The 21352-nt window shown below is 31.0% G+C and overlaps 1 long non-coding RNA gene across 2 annotated transcripts; it reads right to left on the bottom strand.

Moving 5' to 3' along the window:
• Nucleotides 1-12130: 12130 nt before the first annotated feature.
• LOC105851682 (uncharacterized) lies at nt 12131-21105 on the bottom strand. Of its 2 annotated transcripts, none has more exons than XR_012161881.1 (3): nt 18673-21105; nt 17545-18537; nt 12131-16489 (listed from the first exon to the last, which is right to left on the bottom strand). It is a non-coding gene; the product is annotated as an uncharacterized lncRNA (long non-coding RNA). The 2 variants fall into 2 exon arrangements; XR_003471448.2 differs by having other exon boundaries at nt 17545-19180; nt 19904-21105.
• Between the last annotated feature and the right edge of the window lie 247 nt (nt 21106-21352).

Genomic DNA, 21352 nt, shown 5'->3' with positions numbered 1-21352 from the left:
AAATGAGGTATAAATTAAAACAATCAAATTCCTAATCCTAACAAAAATCAAAATCTTACAAAAACCTATTTGATTGTTAGACTCTATATGACTCGACATTTGTCTTCACCCCAAATCTACATACGGAAATGAGACATTCTCACTTGTCTCACTAGTACTATATCAGTTATTACAATCAATAGAGTTCAAACTTTACCTCAAATCTAGCTTTACCACCTCGAGTGGGTTTTGCTCCCCATTCCAAAGCTTCCATACAAGCTCCAAACTCAAGGGAGACTTTCAGCACCAACGACAACGACGAGACAAAACAAAAGTCAACGAAAGGTCTCACCAAAACCTCGAAATAGTTTGACGTCAACTTCCGAATGACACGCAAACTAATAGTTCTTCTCGTCTCAAATGTTTCGGCGCAAATATTCCAAAAACAAAGTAGGTTTTTCAAAAACGACGAACGAGCTGATCAGAACTAACAACAAATGTTTCTGGTGTTTTCGTACATAGAAGATGAAAGAAGGTGTTGTGTGGATTTCTTAGGCGGTCTCGGTTTTCACTAACAACATTGGTTGTGGCCGGGAAGACGGTATGAAGTTGGTGGTTTGTTTTTTCGGTACGACAAATATAACCTTTCGAGTTTTGATTCTTAGTGGGAATGAAAGAGGGGGTTACAACGGTCCCGAATATACTCCTAGTGTTGCAAACGATGCACTAATGAGATTGTCGAAGAAGAGAGAAGTTTAAAAGAAAAAGTGTCATTGGGATGTGTGTTGTTGTTGGTGTGTGGGAAGAAGAACATGTCGACCAAGCAGTTTTAATTTTATTATTAGTCAAAACAACAAGGTGAACTTTGTTGGTGGCTAAATTGGTCTCCATAGTTTATTATTAAATTAATAATTAATAATATATTAAAGATAGAAGATAATTATGGCTACAATTTAATGATGATAAACTAATAATTATAATAGTAATTTTCTTCATATAAAAAAATTATAAATATGAGTAATAATTTCAAAAATATTGACTTAAATATATTTTAAGTTTTTATTATTTAAAAAATATTATATTAAATATGATTATTTTTTTTATTAAAAAATAATTATATGAATCTTAATCTTAAAATATTGGATTAAATATAATTTTATTTCATATAAAGTTGTGACAAAGACCCGAATTAAATTTCTAGACCTTCGAAAGCATTTCACTAGAGAATTAAATTGAACATTAACACAACATATCACCCACAAACGCATGGTCATACGGAGAGAATTATTCAAAATTTGGAATGCATGTTCAGAGCTTGTATTCTTGAAGATGGAGGCAATTCGATTGGAGTCACCATATACCTTTAATAGAATATTCTTGTAACAACAATTATCACTCCAACATATGCATGGCACCATATGAATCACTTTATGGAAGAAAAAAAAAAAAATATATATATATATAACACCACTATATGTTGGCCAGAGGTAGGAGATTTAGGAATTCTTTGACAAAAAATAATTCAAGAAACCACTAAGAAGTTAAAGATAATTAAAGAATATATGAAAATTGCACAAATTAGATAGAAGAGCAATGTAGATAATAAAAGAACATCATTGAAATTTGAAGAAGGAGACCATGTGATATTGAGAGTGACTCCAAAGTTAGGAATTGGAAGATCTTTCAAGACTATGAAATACAATCCATCATTTATAGGATCCTTCCAACTAAACATCCCCTATTTATAGACCAAGACAACAAAAAGTTAGATTTTTTCATTGTTCTTCTTCCTCATTCTCACAACCAAATAGAGATTAAATGGAGAAACTCATTCTCTCAATTCACAACACAAAGTAGCATGTTGTCTCACTCTCCCTTATTCAAATACCAAATCAACAAAAAATGAGTTCTCTCGTCCACCTTTAATTGCATGTTAGGATAGTTATTAGAATATATTGTGGCTGGAAATTGATTATTAGAAATAATCAAACCTTTTCATGCGGGTATTTTTATGGGTACTCAATAGGAAAAACTTCTTGTCATAAATCAATGTTATAACTTGTATTAGATGTAAAATTGATAGTTATATTTACAAGATATTGTGTTGTGATTGATTGGTTGACATATTATGTTCTAATATAAATGCATTTTCAGTACATCTATAAGGAATATACAGCTCTCACGTCAGCAAAAGAAACACTCCAAAAGATCAAATAGTAAAAGGCATGACTCAAATCAAAAGTGACAATGATCATCCTCCAACATGTTAACATCAATCTCCAGAATGTTGACATCATTCTCTAACATGTTACAATTAATCTCCAACATTAATCTCCAACATTAATCTCCAACATTCTCTGACATCATTCTCATTGTAGAAAATCCTTTTATGGTTAAAAGGTGAATTGTAAAATCCTCTATAAAGATTGATATGTGACCTAGTTGAATCCCTTTCAAGGTGGAAAGGAATTGTTGTAACAGATCAAGGTTGATCTGAACAACATTGTATAAAATCAAGAATGTTGTAAACCCAAGAACGTTTTATGTTTGAACACTTAGTCGAAATTCTCATAGTTGTGAGAACTTGACGTACTCCGAGTTAGGTGAATCAAGATATATCAATGTGTGATATCTCTTCTTTTAACTCTATTTACTTTTACTCCTTTTGATTATCAAGTTAAATAAATAAGCTAAATTGTTGATTTTAACTAACCAATAATGTTCTTTGTTTTCTGTTTTCCCAAGTAGGATCAATCAAGAAGTTAAAATAAATTATATAGAACACTATTGAGAATGTAATGTAAAATTATGAAATAAGACTTATTATGCATATTTTCTTAAATAATTTTATAATAAAATAATACTTCATAGTAGTGGGCGGAATTTAATTATAAATTCAACCCTTACTTTATCTAGAATGGTTGGAACATCGATTATCGTTATTAAACAATTAGTTATAATGGGCTAGACTTTCTCATACTGAATCACATATGTGGAATGGACTATGCAACCTTCACAGTTATATATATATACACACATACACACACAAGAATAGTATAAAAGTAACTATGTATCCTTATTAATATTCTATTAAGCCTAAGTCCAACTATTTAACGGGATTGCAGTAGAATTAAATAAGTTAATAGAGTTATACATTTATTTTTATAATGCACAAATTATAGAATTAAGTTATTAAATATTATGCATTTAGGTCTTCGGTAACCAATATAAGGGGAAAGGAAAATCAACTTGGAAGGATTATATAGAAGTTTAGTGGATGTTGTATTAGACATGAGATTGTCGAGTTTATGTTTTATGTTTTGTTAATGTGTAGACTTGATTATCCGATACATTAACATATCATCATATATTATATTCTAGATTATTAGTATATCATGTTATATTTTGGTATTATAGTGGTTTGATCTATATCGGAATGCAGGTTAGGGGGTAGTTTTTTTTGTCTTGTTAGTGTTGGTCATATGTCTCGGAAATCCTCAAGAAATTGTGTGTGAGTTTATACCCTAAAACCTAAACCCTAAACCTAAAACCAGAAACCCTCAACCCGAAACATGAAACCCTAATCCCGAAACCCAAAACCATAAAGCCTAAACCTGAAACTCTAAACCATTAACCCTAAACCCTAATCCTGAAACCCTAAATCTAAAATCTGAAACCTTAAACCTACATCTGAAACCCCAAACTCTAAACACTAACACCTTAAACCATAACACCCTAATAAAAATAGAGATATCGAATAAAGTAATAGTTACATCTGTATTTGACAATTCTATTTTATTATATGTTATTATTATCTTCGTTATGTAGTTGTATTTCATAACGAAGATAATAATAACATATAATAAAGTATAATTTTCAAATTAATTAATAACTATATCTTTATTTGACAACTCTATTTTATTATATATAATTATTATCTTTGTTTTGTAGTTGCATTTCCCAACGAAAATATTCCTAAACCCAAAACCTCCTACCCTAAACCTAAAACCATAAACCTGAAACCCTAATCCCGAAACCCTAATCCCGAAACCCTAAATCCGAAATCCTAAACCCGAAATCTGATACCCTAAACCTACCCACGAAAATCCAAACCCTAAACCATAACACCCTAATAAAAATAGACATATCGAATAAAGTAATGATTACATCTATATTTGACAATTCTATTTTATTATATGTTATTATTATCTTCGTTATATAATTGTATTTTATAGCGAAGATAATAATAACCTAAAACCAAAAACCCTAATCCCGAAAGCCAAAACCCTAATCCTGAAACCTGAAAGCCTAAACCTGAACCCCTAAACCTAAAACACTAATCCCGAAACCCTAAATCCAAAATCCGAAATCCTAAACCCTAAACACTACACCCCAAACCCCAAACCCTAAACCCTAACACCTTAAACCATAACACCCTAATAAAAATAGAGATATCGAATAAAGTAATAATTACATCTATATTTTACAATTCTATTTTATTATATGTTATTATTATCTTCATTATATAGTTGTATTTCATAACGAATATAATAATAACATATAACAAAATATAATTTTCAAATTAAGTAATAATTACATTTTTATTTGACAACTCTATTTTATTATATGTTATTATTATCTTCGTTTTGTAGTTGCTTTTCATTGCGAATTATAATAATAACATATAATAAAATATAATCTTCAAATAAAGTAATAATTACATATTTATTTGACAACTTTTTTTATTATATGTTATTATTATCTTCGTTTTGAAGTTATACGTCGCAACGACCTAAACCCCAAACCCTATACTTAAATCCTAAACTCTAAACCATAAATGATAAACTCTAAACCCCTAAAATAGCAAACTCAAACATTTTCTTGTTCATATACTTCACTTCGCTGCCATAACACCATAAACCCTGACACTCTAAAAAGATAGATGTAAAATACAAGTTTTTTATTAAGACAAAGACCAAGAAATGTGATCAAAGTTACAAGTCTCAACAACAAATCAAATAATCGAAGTCAACCATGTTCACACAAATTAAGAGATATATAATGTAAAGCTACATGAAACAATCTAACATTCTTATATTTCAAATGAACATGAGAACCTTTCATTTTAGCATATGCATCAAAAGGATTTTCAAAGTGTCAAAATATATAAATAATGTTTGAAAATAATATTTTTGACAAAATACAATGTTGTATTCGAATACAGCATGGTGTCGTCGAATACGAGTGCAAAGTTAGTAGCTAAAACTGAACATCTGTATTCGAATACGAGACAGTGTATTCGAATACGAGTGCTAAGTCAGTAGCTAAAACTGCACATTTGTGTTCGACTACAACTTCGTGTAGCCGAATACAAAACCAAGTTAGTGGCCAAATTCAAACATTTGTATTCGAATACAATAATGTGTATTCGAATACAAGCTTCAAAACTCAAATAAAATTGAACGTTAAAAGGATGTGTATTCAACTACACACAAACTGTAGTCTAAAACAACTGGAAACAATGCAATTTTTCAATTCTGAAATGGTTCTGAATCATTGCATTTCTTCATCAAACCTCTAGGAATGATGGCCACTAATCTGAAGTGGTGTCTATGGAGTATAAATACCCCATAACATTAGTTTAATCAAATTCGATCCTACTACAAAACCTTAAACAACTTTGAACAAAGAAAATGAAAGACAATAACAAGAAGAAGAAAGGGATTGTATAGCTGATTTACGAAGTGAGAAAAAAAAAACTTACTATAACTTGAGATGTATAGCTGAAATTATGCCATTACCATTCCTTTGTCCAAATTTTTAAATGGTTGTTACACTATCAGTCTAATTTATTGAACTTAGAATCGTTTAGGCTCAAATAAAATTTGTACCAAAAGTTTGAATGTTCAACATTATCGTCCTAATTTAACGAATTTAGTTTCATCAACAATCAAATATCAAATTTCACATCTAAGATCAATGAGGCACAATTCATCGAATATAGGACCATGTAGGTCAAATATCATATTTGGCATCCATGGTCATTGAGACACCATCATTCCAACTTAACAAATTATCGAGGCGCAATATCGCCATCTAAATTTATAGAATTTCATGTCAATAAGATTCAAAAGTCAAATTCGCATCCAATGTCGTCTAACCACAAAACCATCGTCCCAATTTATCGAACGTAGGAGGACCATTTACAAAAGTTTGCATCAAACAATATCGAGACAATTTACCTTCATCATCACAATTTATCGAATTTAAACCTTATAAGCACACATTACCATCATCCCAATTTATTGAATTCATGATCATATCCTCACATATAAATTTTGCATCCAAGTTCATCGAAGCTATGGCAGAATTGTTGAGACAAACTTTCTATTTTAAAGTTTTGATGAAAATAAACAAAGGTTAATTAAGAATGTTAATTATGATTCTAAATGTTATGTTAATTTAACTTGTGTTCTTGAGTGGATTTAATTAAGAGCAGAATCAAGCAAATACAAGAAAAGACAACAACAAGATCATTCTGCATCATAAACAGAGAATGATCTTCAGCTTCACCGAATTATCCATCACAGCAAGTTGGTCAAATCTTTTATATCCATGTGATAAAAAGTTTGCTCTGGAAATCTTTCATATCTAATAAGTACACGGCAAGGAACAAGTACGAATAATTCAGACTAAAAAACGGTACTTGATCACAAAGATCAAAGGGTTCAAAGATGGACAAAAGTCATGACGACCTAAGAATTCCAAAATTCAAATGTCAAGAAAACTTGATCAAACTGGGTATATGACAAGACAAGAACAAAGGAAATACATAACATTTAAAACAGGAACTCTAGAATGATTATTGAAGCTCAAGAAAGTTCAAACTGATAAAACCAACAACGTTAATCATTCTCCGTTTTCTGCACATCAACAGCAGCTTTGCATTCTCTCTGTTTCAGTCTGCAATTCGTTTCTAATCTTCTCCAACCTTCTCTAGTTACACTCAAGACTGAAGGCAGATATTGTACCATCCAAGATCAATGAAGAAAAGTGCTAAGTAACCAACAATATACAATCTCACTTAAGCTTGAAATTCTGCAAAACAGAGGCAACATCATTTTCTGCAATTCGCGAAACAGCCACTGCTGCTCATTCATATATCAGTTGCGAAATTGTCATTAGATACTCTGTAAAGAATCTATTCTCAAACAAGAGTTGAGCAATATCAGATTCTGTCAAATTCAATCATTTGTAAAAACTCAAACTATAAGAGTTTCTTTATAGTTTGTTTAAGATTGCTTCCTATCAAGGTTAGATAGGTGTTGTGATTGCTTTCTGGGTGGAAAGTAATTAAGAAAGAAATAGATCAAGGTTGATTTATTCTAGGTGTTGTAAGATTAAGAAGGTTCTTCATTTTAAACACTTAGTGGAAAATCTCACAGTGTGAGGACTGGACGTAACCCACGTTGGGTGAACCAGGATAAATCTTTGTGTGGTATTCTCTTTCCTTTCTCCTTCTTTATTATACTGCATTAATCATTTAAGATAAAATAGAAACTGATTTTCTGCTAATTTAAGAACGTTCTCTGTTTTATAACATAAACCAAGAACGTTCTCCGTTTTCTGTTTCATAACCAAGATCATTCTTGAGTTATTTTCTTAAGTTTTAACAGGAATTTTTAAAAGGCATATTTACAATTCAAACCCCCTTTCTTGTAAATCGACATTGTTACTTCAATTGGCATCAGAGCTCGGTCTCTAAAAAGTTCAAAAACACCTAACAAGTGTTAGAGAAAAGATCTAGAAGAATGTCGAAAGCAAAATACATTGTTGAAGGAGGATCCTCAAATCGACCTCCATTCTTTGATGGATCAGACTATTATTTTTGGAAAAACAAAATGCAGTTGTTCTTAAAATCTCAAGACACAGGAATGTGGCGCATCATTACAGATGGAGATTTCACACCAAGGGTTGAAATCTCAAGACACAGGAATGTGGCGCATCATTACAGATGGAGATTTCACACCAAGGGTTGATCAAGATGACTCGAATTCTGCCTTAAAAAAGTAAGCAGATTGGACAACAGAAGATAAAGCTAAGGTACTTCAAAACTCTAAAGCTCAATTATTCTTATCATGTGCTTTAAGCAGGGAAGAAAATGAAAGGGTAGATGAATGCACAACTGCAAAAGAAGTCTGGGATACATTGCAAACTCACCATGAAGGAACAAGCCATGTCAAAGAAACAAGGATAGACATTGGTATAAGGAAATTCGAATTGTTCGAAATGCAAGAAGGAGAAACCATTGATGAAATGTACTCAATATTCACCACAATAGTAAATGAAATGTGCTCTCTTGGCAAAGCCTATACTGTGCAAGAAAGAGTAAGAAAAATCATGAGGTGTCTCCCAATCATTTGGAGACCAATGGTGACAGCTATAAGCCAAGCCAAGAACCTTGAATCATTGCCTCTGGAAGAACTAATTGGAACTCTAAGAGCTCATGAGGTAGTATTGCAAGAAGACAAACCAGTCAAGAAAGGAAAGGCAATAGCACTGAAAGTCTCTCAAGAAAAAATCACAGTACCAGTTGAAGAGGAATCAGAAGAAAATGAACAAGGAGATGCTGATGAAATCGCGCTTCTCACTAGAAGAATACAAAGAATGATGAGAAGAAAAGATCAAATCAAAAAGGGATTTCAAAACAGAAATCCTAAAACAGAGATTGACAAAAGTCAAGTCACATGCTTTGGATGCAACAAATTGGGACATTACAAAGCAGAATGTCCATCAAACAAAAATCCTATTCAAAAATGTAGTTATCTGAAAGAATAGTTTTATAAAGAGAAAGAAGAGAAGGAAAGAAATCAGACTGAAAATAATTTGTTAAAAAAATTGATTCAAGAATTGAAAGAAACAAGAGTTTTTGAAAGTGAAGAATGTCAAGAACATTTTGCGCTACAAACGGAGAACATTCAACTTAGAAATGAAAACGAACTTCTCAAAACAGATTTACTAAACTTCATTAAAGCCACTGAAACTTTTCAACACATCATGGGATCTCAAATAGGAATTTTTGATAAAGCTGGTCTTGGTTTCAATCAAACTCAAAAAACCAAACTTTATGAAAACTTCTTTGTCCCAGAAAGAAGGGAAGAAAAATGCAAGACTAGATGCTCATATTGTAAAAAACTTGGACATCTAGAATTTGCTTGCTACTTCAGGAAAAGGGATGAAAAAATCGAAAGAAAGAAGCTTTTTAAACATGAGAATCATCCTGTCAAAATTGTATCAAAAAAACAGCAAAACGGAGAACGTTCTCCAGTTTGTCTCCCAAACGGAGAAAGTTCAAAGTTACAAGTTGAACGTTTCAAAAAATCTTTTAAACCAAAGTTCAACTCTTCTAAATCATATATTGCTAAACCAATTTCAGAATCAACAACTAACAACACAGTTGTTTCCAAAACGAGAATGATTTACCACTTAAAAACTAACTCTCAAGGACCCAAAACAAAGTGGGTACCTAAGACTGAAATGATATCACCTGCAGGTTGGTTTTCAAAATACAAAGAGAAAGCTTTGGTTCTTGGACAGTGGATGTTCAATGCACATGACAGGAGATAGAAATTGTTTCATAACCTTCAGCAAGAAGGATGGTGGTTCGGTCACATTTGGAAATGATGATCAAGCTCAAATTAAGGGAAATGGAACCATTGGTAAGACAAACCTTGCTCAAATAAATGATGTTCAATACGTGGAAGGATTAAAACACAATTTATTAAGCATAAGTCAGTTATGCGACAATGGATGCGAAGTCATTTTCAAGCCAAAGGTATGTGAAATCAAGAAGGCCAAAACTGGAAAAATTCTGTTCTCTGGTAAGCGAAAGAAAAATTTATATGTGTTATATCTTGAAGAATTACCTGATGAATCATGCTTTATATCAATCAATAAAGATAAATGGATCTGGCATAAAAGGGCTGGACATATCAGCATGAAAACTATTTCAAAAATCTCCAAACTTGATCTTGTTAGAGGTTTACCAAAACTTAATTTTGAGAAAGACAAAATTTGTGAAGCTTGTGCAAAAGGTAAGCAAGTCAAGAGCAGCTTCCATACAAAAGATTTTGTAACAACAAAAAGAACTCTTGAACTACTTCACATAGATTTATTTGGGCCTGTCAAAACAACAAGTCTAGGAGGAATGAAATATGGTTTTGTTATTGTTGACGATTTCTCAAGATTTACATGGGTTCTGTTTTTAAAACAAAAAGATGATGCATTTGAATCATTTAAAACATTTTGTAAAAAGGTGCAGAATGAAAAGGACTCCAGCATCATCTCTGTAAGGAGTGATCATGGAGGAGAATTCATAAATGCCTCATTCAAAAGCTTTTTTGATGAACTTGGTATATCTCACAATCTTTCATGTGCAAGAACTCCACAACAAAATGGAGTTGTTGAAAGAAAAAATAGAACACTACAAGAAAGGGCAAGAACTATTTTAGAAGAATCAAATGTTGAAAGGTATTTTTGGGAAGAAGCCATAAACACTTCTTGCTATATCTTGAATCGTGTATCTATCAGAAAAATCATCAACAAAACTCCATACGAAATCTGGAAAAACAGAAAACCAAACATTTCTTACTTTCATATTTTTGGTTGTTACTGTTACATTCTAAACAACAAAGATCTTATTGGAAAATTTGATGCAAAATCCGATAAAGCGATCTTTCTTGGATACTCAACCGAATCTAAAGGTTATAGAGTGTTCAATTTAAGAACTAATGTTGTTGAAATTAGTATGCATATATTGTTTGATGAGTTTGATGATCTAGATATAAGTAAAAAGGATGAGGAAGAAGAAACTCAAAATGAAACACAGCAGGAAACAAGTCTGCAGAAAACAGAGATTGATAAACAATCTCCGTTTCATTCTCCACCAAAAAGCTGGAAAACCATTGGAGATCATCCTCAAACTCAGATCATTGGAGACACAGCTGATGGAATCCGAACCAGAAGATCATTCAAAAATGATGACGACAGCATGATATCTCAGATTGAACCAAAGTCAATCAAAGATGCTATTACTGATCAATCTTGGATAAACGCCATGAAGGAAGAACTACTACAGTTTGAGAAAAATGAAGTTTGGACTCTAGTACCAGATCCTTTAGATCAAACTGTTATTGGCACTCGATGGGTATTCAGAAACAAGCTTGATGAAGAAGGTAAGGTCGTGAGAAACAAAGCAAGATTAGTAGCTCAAGGCTACAATCAACAAGAAGGTATAGACTATGATGAAACTTTTGCTCCAGTTGCAAGGTTAGAAGCTATTCGAATACTTCTTGCATATGCATCTCATAAACTCATCAAACTGTTTCAAATGGATGTGAAAAGTGCTTTCTTAAATGGTTTTTTAAATGAACAAGTGTATGTAAAACAGCCCCCAGGTTTTGAAAACCAAGCAAAACCAAATCATGTTTTCAAACTTACCAAAGCTCTTTATGGCTTAAAACAAGCACCAAGGGCGTGGTACGAAAGACTGAGTTCATTTCTGATCGAGAACAATTTTCAAAGAGGAAAAATCGATACTACCTTATTTAAGAAAACAGAGGGAAATGAATTACTCATTGTTCAAGTATATGTGGATGATATCATTTTTGGATCAACAAATGAAAAACTATGTGAAGATTTCTCAAAACTTATGCAAAGTGAATTTGAAATGAGCATGATGGGGGAATTAAGATATTTTCTTGGTTTACAAATCAAACAATACGAAAAAGGCATTTTTGTTTGTCAAGAAAAATATATCAAAGATCTGTTGATCAAATATAAAATGAATGAGTCAAAAATTATGACAACTCCCATGCATCCATCCACTTCCTTAGAAAAAGATGAAAATGGCAAATCTGTCTCCAAAATTCAAATGTCAAGAAAACTTGATCAAACTGGGTATATGACAAGACAAGAACAAAGGAAATACATAACATTTAAAACAGGAACTCCAGAATGATTATTGAAGCTCAAGAAAGTTCAAACTGATAAAACCAAGAACGTTAATCATTCTCCGTTTTCTGCACATCAACAGCAGCCTTGCATCCTCTCTGTTTCAGTCTGCAATTCGCTTCAAAAGACTGAAGGCAGATATTGTACCATCCAAGATCAATGAAGAAACGTCAAGGAAATGACAGAAATGCTTTAAATGCTAAACCATTAAAAGTCAAAAAGCTATTTTCAAAGAAGGATTATTTTTATTCTAAATATAATGGTTCAGTCAAAAAACATAGTTTCTCCAACAGCTCTTGTACCTTCATTCAAGTACATCTCCAGCCTATAAATAGAAGGCCATTATCTCAGTTCTGAGCAAGAAATTCAAGTGCTAAGTAATCAGCAATATACAATCACACTTAAGCTTGAAATTCTGCAAAACAGAGGCAACATTACATTCTGCAATTCGCGAAACTGTTACTGCTGCTAACACACATACCAGCTGCGAAATTGTCATTAAATTCTCTGTAAAGAATCTATTCTCAAACAAGAGTTGAGCAATATCAGATTCTGTCAAATTCAATCATTTGTAAAAACTCAAACTATAAGAGTTTCTTTATCGTTTGTTTAAGATTGCTTCCTATCAAGGTTAGATAGGTGTTGTGATTGCTTTTTGGGTGGAAAGTAATTGAGAAAGCAATAGATCAAGGTTGATCTATTCTAGGTGTTGTAAGATTAAGAAGGTTCTTCATTTTAAACACTTAGTAGAAAATCTCACAGTGTGAGGACGTAACCCACGTTGGGTGAACCAGGATAAATCTTTGTGTGGTATTCTCTTTCCTTTCTCCTTCTTTATTATACTGCATTAATCATTTAAGATAAAATAGAAACTGATTTTCTGCTAATTTAAGAACGTTCTCTGTTTTATAACATAAACCAAGAACGTTCTTCGTTTTCTGTTTCATAACCAAGATCATTCTTGAGTTATTTTCTTAAGTTTTAACAGGAATTTTTAAAAGGCATATTTACAATTCAAACCCCCATTTCTTGTAAATCGACATTGTTACTTCAAGAATACCATAATCTAAATTTATCAAATTTTAGATCAATTAGACTCAAATTCAAATTTTGTATCTAACGTCATTGAGGGAGAATTATATCATCCCAATTTTTTGAATTCAACATCATCTAGCCTTAGATATCATATTTTTGCGTCAAGGGCATCAACACACAACAACATCATCCCAATTTACCAAATTTAGAATCATCTAGACTCAAATATCAAATCTTGCATCTAAGATCATCGAGGCACAATATCATCATCCTAATTTATCAAAATTAAGATTGTCTAGAATTAAATTTTGTATCCAAGGGTATCGATGAACAATACCGTCATCCTAATTTATCAATCATTTAGGATCATCTAGACTTAGATATAAAATTTTGCATCCAAGGATATCAAGGCACAATACATCTCAATTCATTGACTTTAAGATCATACTACTCAAATATAATTTTTTACTGCAAAATTGATAAGGCACAATATTGTCATCCCTATTTATTGAAATTAAGATCACTTAGACTCAAATAGCAAATTTCGTAACCAATATTGAGGCACAATACCATAACATCAATTTATCGAATTTCATTTCATTTAGGCAAACTTAAATATCAAAATTTATATTCAACTAAAGTACAATCATTCCAACTATAAATCATATGAACATATAAGAACAAATTATGCATTCAAGATCACATGAAACAACACCATCATCCTAATTTATTGAACTTAGAATCATTTAGGCTCAGATAAAAAATTTACCCGAAGTCTATAGACTCAACGCTATCATCATAATTTAACAAATTTAGGTTCATCAAATATCAAATTTTGAGGCACAGTATCATCATCTCAATCTATCAAATATATGATCATGTAAGTCAAAAATCATATTTGGCTTCCAAGGTCATTGAGTCACCAGCATTCCAATTTAACAAATTACGGACATCTAGGTTCAAATATTGAATTTTGCATCCAATATGGCTGAGGCGCAATATCATCATCTAAGTTTATAGAATTTCATGTCAATAAGACTCAAAAGTCAAATTCAAATTCATGGTCATGTAGCCACAAAACCATCATCCTAATTTATCAAACTTAGGACCATTTAGACTTAAATATCATATTTTACATCCAATTTCGAGATGCAACATCAATCTATCGAGGCACAAAACCATCATCCTAATGTATCGAGGCAATTTACCATCATCGCAATTTATCGAATTCAAGATCATATAGGCACACAAAACCATCATCCTAATGTATTTAATTCAACATCATATCCTCACATATAAATTTTGCATCCAAGTTCATTGAAGCACCATACCATAGTCCGAAAATCAAATTTTACATCTAAGGTGATCAAAGCTTAATATAACCATCATCTTCTTAATTTATCAAATTTAGGATAGTCTAGTAAGCTCAAACCCTAAGACTATCTAGGCTCAAATATCATTTTTGGCATCTAAGGTAAAATACTCATCCTTTCAATTTATCGAATTTAGGATAATAAACTCCTATATAAATTTTTCAATCAATGTTTAATATTAATCATCTCACTATCAAATTCCACATCTAGGTTGATCAAAGCACAATTTATCAAATTTAGGATAGTCTACAAGGCTCAAATATCAAATTTCGAATCCAAGAGATCATTGAGGCTTAATACCATAATTTTAATATAACGAATTTAGGATCATCGTTAAATATCATTTTTGGCATCTAAGGCAAAATATCCATCATTCCAATTTATCAAATTTAGAATAATAAGCTCCTATATAAATTTTGCAATCGAGGTACAATATTAAGCATCTCACTATCAAATTCCACAATTAAGTTGATCAAAGCACAATATCATAATCCTCCCAATTTATCGAATTTTGAATCCAAGAGGTCATCAAGGCTTAATACCATCATTTTAATATATTGAATTTAGGATCATCGTTGCTCAAATATTAAATTTCGCATCAAGGTCCTCAAGGCACAATATTGTCATCTCCATTTATCAAATTTAGGATCATATAGACACAAATGTCAAATTTGTGTCCAAGGTCATCTTGAGGCACAATATTGTCATCCAAGGCAAACTTGCTATTGCCATTCCATTAAAGGGTCATCATGACATGCATGACATGCATGCCATTTCAAGTTACAAATAAATATTCATACTTAAATTGCATTTAGGTCATCAATTTACATCAACAATATCTCATTTTATATGAATAAAAAATTCATATTACAAGTTACATTTAGAGTTAACAATTCATCTTGTAGTTAAATTAGAGTCATACAAACTATCTGAATTTCTAATGAATAAAAAAATCATGTTTTAATCCATATTTTGGGTACAAAAACTATCTCATGATTAAATTTCAGTTTATCTAATCATATTAGCCCAATTTCATATGAATAAAAAATTCACATTGAAAGCCACATTTTGGATCAATAACACTTCTCTTAGGACAACATTTACAAACAAATTTAATTACTCACAAACAAACTACCTCATAAAAATTTAAAAGTATCTCAAGTTTATCTCACAAATCTTTCATTCATAACTGCCTCATTTAACATTTGTTTTAAAACGTTTAAAAACTAATTAGCCAATTTGATTTGGCAAATCAAGAGTTATTGAGTATGGCAAATTTATGATTAGAACCCATAGACTTATTATAACTAATAAACAACTTTGCATAAAAGACCCGTTACCACTTGTTTTTCTTTGTAGTATGAAAGCTTATTCAATAAGAACTTTTGTTTCTCTTCTTAGCTTGTTTTATAAATTTATTCATTATTCTGAATAGAAAGTTAGTAGCCTTACTGTCTATCATTGCACATAAAAATTATTTTACAGTTTGATCTATATCGTATTTGTTATCTAAAATGAAGAAAGGAAAACTTTAACTGTTTAGTTTGTAAATAAAAATTCAAAATAATTGGAATTGATGAAATTGAATAAGTATTTGTCTAGTCAAATATAACACATGGAAACCCAAGTATTATACTGACAAATGTGCAAAGTGCAAACCCATAGACAAATGTGCAAAGTGAACTATAGTATTATACTGACAAATGTGCAAAGTGCAAACCCAAGTAGTAAATAGTTTAACTCTCAGAGACAAAATCTTATGTGTCCGACTTCAAACCCATAGACAAAACCTTTAATATAATGTGTAACCCAAGTACTAAATAATTTAAGGCATGTTGGATTAGGTAGACACAAAACATAAAACATGTTTAAAATGAGTGAGAATCCAAAGGTTTTAGTTTTAGTCCTAACCTGAATGAGCAACGAGCAACCAAAGAATATGATTTCCACTTGACCCGTAGAAATGAAAGTAAGAAAGGTAAAAAAATATAATTACCACTTCACTTTTGCACATGCGACCAAAAAGTAGGAAAACTAAAAAAAAAATATAACAATCACTTCGCTCTTGCACATGCGACCAGGTACCGTTACTGCAGAAAGAAAATCTATTTTAGATTCAAGTTTTTCATGAAGTTATACAAAAGTAATTTCAATTAAAAAAAGTAATAAAGTAATTTATATTTACAAATGAATTTCATATATTACTTATGTTTTGGTGATTCACAAAAAGGTTTGTAGCCACTTAAAATGCTCAAACAAAAAGAGAAAGTTGTGGATGTCTTTACAATGCCTATCAAATCAAGTATTCATATATCAAATCCCTAAATAAATAAATCAATCCATTGATTTATCATTTCGGCTTCCTCAACTGATCCTACATTTGAACTATTTTCCAGCTTGAACCTCAATGACTATTTTAAATTTATGTGTCATCAAAGTTATAAACTATAAGACATCAAATTAAAAATCTTGTTATAAATAACAGATATATATATATATAAATCAAAATATCATTGAAGATTTGAAGGACTTGAATATACCAACAGAACCGAGGAATTAAGCAAAACAAGCATAACACAACATAATCAAATCCATTGAATAAACATATTTATATAACTGGGAAAAAAACATCAGTCTGTAGCATTGGCCACACAAAATGAACAATGATTAAATAATTATTCTCATTTCTAAATTCTAAAACTAGTTCTTAGGTAGCCGAGCAACTATCCTCTTCACAATACTAAACCAACTATGCTGACAACTATAATTATATACATTATTTTTAAAAGAATTAGCTGATGACTAATTCAACAGCTATAATGAGAGGGGAGAGCTACTTTGAAATGAGCAAACATCCAGTCTTTTGCTTAATTATTCAGTATACATATTTATTTTCTATGTGTATACTCTATTCAACGGGTTTATTCAATAAGCTATTTAGCTCTTTAGTACTCAGATGAAGTCCAGCAAAGAAAAAGATATTCTACAAAAAAACTAAAGCATAAAAAGTATGCAGAAGTAAAAAACTAGCAAGGTACTATTGATAAAAATAATACGAGATATGAGAGAGTATGGGATCTGGTACATATTTCAAGAGAATTTCCAAAAAAATTATTTGTCATTGACTATATCAAAAATTGTGTACCTCATTACCACACTTCAAGCATGTGCACCTAATCTTCCGTTGCAAATCAGAATCAAACTTAGTGAGCATAGAGCCCAACCCAACGACACAACCTCTACTTCAAACTCCTGTTCATAGACCGATATGTTTGCACAATGATATCATAATCAGAGGAAATATATGGTAACATCAATACAGTGGCATGAAAATTGTATGAGCATAAGATCTATGACGCATAGGTACGGTACTAGTATCAGGTACTGGTACGAGTATGTGATATGGTATTTTTTTTTTAAATTAAGGTATTGATACATCAATGAAAAACATTAATTTTTTTATATAATTTAACTAAGAGAGTTAAATTGTTCAATTCAGAATACAAAATCAAAATAAATGTCTAAAAAATCACAAATTGTGTTCGATTACAATAACAAATAAACTCAAATAAACAAATAATATTATAGTAATATATAACAAAATCATGAATTTCACTCGAAATAAAATAAATAAAAACAGAATACCCACAAATAACAAGTACCAGTACTGGGTAAGCACCCAGTATGGGTACTTCACCATTTTAGAAGTACTCCATGCTTTATAGCATAGGGAATGTTTCAGCCATTATTTCGTATATAAAATGCAAACAATATCCCAATCATCTTCCACATCATTAATTAGAACAAAATATAAAATGACAATAGGTATTTACCTCTACAGACAATAGAGGGACATATGCTTTCCCCATTCTTTCAACAAATATTGAATACAAGAAAATTATTTTATAGTTTGTTATCTAAAATGAAGAAAGAAAAACTTTAACTGTTTCATTTGTAAATAAAAATTCCAAATAATTGAAGTTGATGAAATTGAATAAATATTTGTTTAGTCAAATAAAATACATGGAAAAGCAGGATAGTCAACTATAGTATTATACTGACACATCTGCAGAGTGCAAACCCAAGTAGTAAATAGTTTCGCTCCTAGAGGCAAAATCTCATGTGTCCCACTTCAAACCTATATAAAAAATCTTTAATATAATGTGTAACCCAAGTACTAAATAATTTAAGGCATGCTGGATTAGGTAGATAAAAAACAGAAAACATATTGACAAATGGTGAGAATCTAAAGATGTTAGTTTTTAGTCCTAACCTGAATGAGCAATGAGCAATCAAAGCATATAATTTCCACTTAACCCGTAGAAATGAAAGTAAGCAAACTAAAAAAATATAATGACCATTTCAATTTTGCACATGCGACCATAAAAGTAAGAAAACTAAAAAAAAATATAATGATCACTTCACTCTTGCATATGCGACCAGGTACCGTTACTGAAGAAAGAAAATCTATTTTAGATTCAAGTTTTTCATGAAATTATACTAAATTAATTTCAATTAAAAAAAAAGTAATAAAGTCATTTATTACTTTTGTTTTGGTGATTCACAAAAAGGTTTGTAGCCACTTAATGAAGGGAATCTTAAAATGCTCATAATAAAAAGAGAAAGTTGTTGATGTCTTTACTATGTCGAGCAAATAAAGTATTCATATATCAAATCCCTATATAAATAAATCAATCCATTGATTTGTCATTCCGGCTTCCTCAACTAATCCTACACTTTAACTGTTTTCCAGCTTGATCCATAATGACTATTTCGAATTTCTGTGCCATCAAAGTTATAAACCATAAGACATCAAATCAGAAATCCTATTATAAATAACAGATATATGTAATTATAAATCAAAATACCATTAAAGATTTGAAGGACTTGAATATACCAACAAAATCGAGGAATTAAGCAAAACAAGCATAACACAACATAATCAAATCCATTGAATAAACATATTTATATAACTGGGAAAAAAAATACCAGTTTGTAGCATTCGCCACACAAAATGATCAATGATTAAATAATGATTCCCATTTCTAAGTTCTAAAACTAGTTCTTAGGTAGCCAAGCAACTATCCTCTTCACAATACTAAACCAACTATGTTGACAACTATAACTATATACATTATTTTTAAAAGAATTGGTTGATTACTATTTCAACACCTATAATGAGAGGGGAGAGCTACTTTGGAAGGAAAAAACATCCAGTCTTTTGCTTAATTATTCAGTACACATATTTATTTTCTATGTGTATGCTCTATTCAACAGGCTTATTCAATAAGCTATTTAGCTCTTTAGTACACAGATGAAGTCCAGCAAAGAAAAAGATATTCTATAAAAAAAACTAAAGCATAAAAAGTATGCATAAGTAGAAAACTAGCAAAGTACTATTGATAAAAATAACACGAGATATGAGAGAGCATGGGATCTGGTACATATTTCAACAGAATTTCCAAAAAAATCAATTGTCATTGACTATATAAAAAATTGTGTACCTCATTACCACACTTCAAGCATGTGCACCTAATTTTCCGTTGCAAATCAGAATCAAGCTTAGTGAGCATAGAGCCCAACCCAACGACACAACCTCTACTTCAAACTCATGTTCACAGACCGATATGTTTGCACAATGATATCATAATCAGAGGAAATATATGGTAACATCAATACAGTGGCATGAAAATTGTATGAGCATAAGATCTATGACGCATAGGTACGGTACTAGTATCAGGTACTGGTACGAGTACGTGATATGGTATTTTTTTAAAAAAAATTAAGGTATGGATACATCAATGAAAAACATTAATTTTTTTATATAATTTAACTTAGAGAGTTAAATTGTTCAATTCACAATACAAAATCAAAATAAATGTCTAACAAATCACAAATTATGTTCGATTACAAAAATAAATAAACTCAAATAAACAAATAACATTATATTAATATATAACAAAATCATGAATTTCACCCGAAATAAAATAAATAAAAACAGAATACCCACAAATATGGTACGAGTCCCAGTACCGGGTAAGCACCCAGTATGGGTACTTCACCATTTTAGAAGTACTCCATGCTTTATAGCATAAGATGCATAGGGAATGTTTCAGCCATTATTTCGTATATAAAATGTAAACAGTATCCCAATCATTAATTAGAACAAAATATAAAATGACAATAGGTATTTACCTCTACAAACAATACATGGACAGATGCTTTCCCCATTCTTTCAACAAATATTGAATAAAAGTCACAAACCAAAGGCAGGTGGGAGTTCACAATTTTATGGTCCGAGACTATGTAGATCAGATCAAGAAATATTGGGTAGCTGTTTTTATCAATTTTAAGGCAGACAGATTTGGTGACAATTTGGTTTGATGAAGCCGAAATGCATATATTAGTCTACGCATAACTCATAAGTCAACGTGATAACATGCTAATAAAGTATAATAAAGACCGATTTAAATTAAGACCATTTTACTAAAAGTAACGGTATATATTTAATTATTTATGTAACAACTCATTCATATAAAGAATGTTATACAGAAAGTTAGAGTTGATTATAAAGAATACTGACCAGTAATTCCTTTAATGAATTTGTCTCAGTAGTCTTTCATTCTTAAACTCCAAGTTCACAACACTACACTGATCATCATCAACTCCAATTTTGCTCTGAGCAAAATCAAGAATAGCATGAGCATGATCAAGAATAGCAATAGGAAAACATTTTCAGCACGCCAAAAGCAATGGTAAGAAAAATGAACATGTAAAAGGAAGTGAAAGGAAGATTAACCAACTAACAAAATTCAATTCTAAGACAGTATTCAGGGTAACCATTAATACTGTAATTAGAACCCCTTTTATAAATCCTTTTTGTAACCATAGAGCTCTTGCTATTGTTGTCTGCCTATAATTAGAACCCTTGGATATGATATAAAATACATCAT

Source organism: Cicer arietinum, chromosome 2 (assembly GCF_000331145.2).
Source record: "Cicer arietinum cultivar CDC Frontier isolate Library 1 chromosome 2, Cicar.CDCFrontier_v2.0, whole genome shotgun sequence".
Lineage (NCBI taxonomy): Eukaryota > Viridiplantae > Streptophyta > Magnoliopsida > Fabales > Fabaceae > Cicer > Cicer arietinum.
Note: the sequence above shows the minus strand (reverse complement) of the source record. Positions and strands in the feature narration are given on the sequence as shown.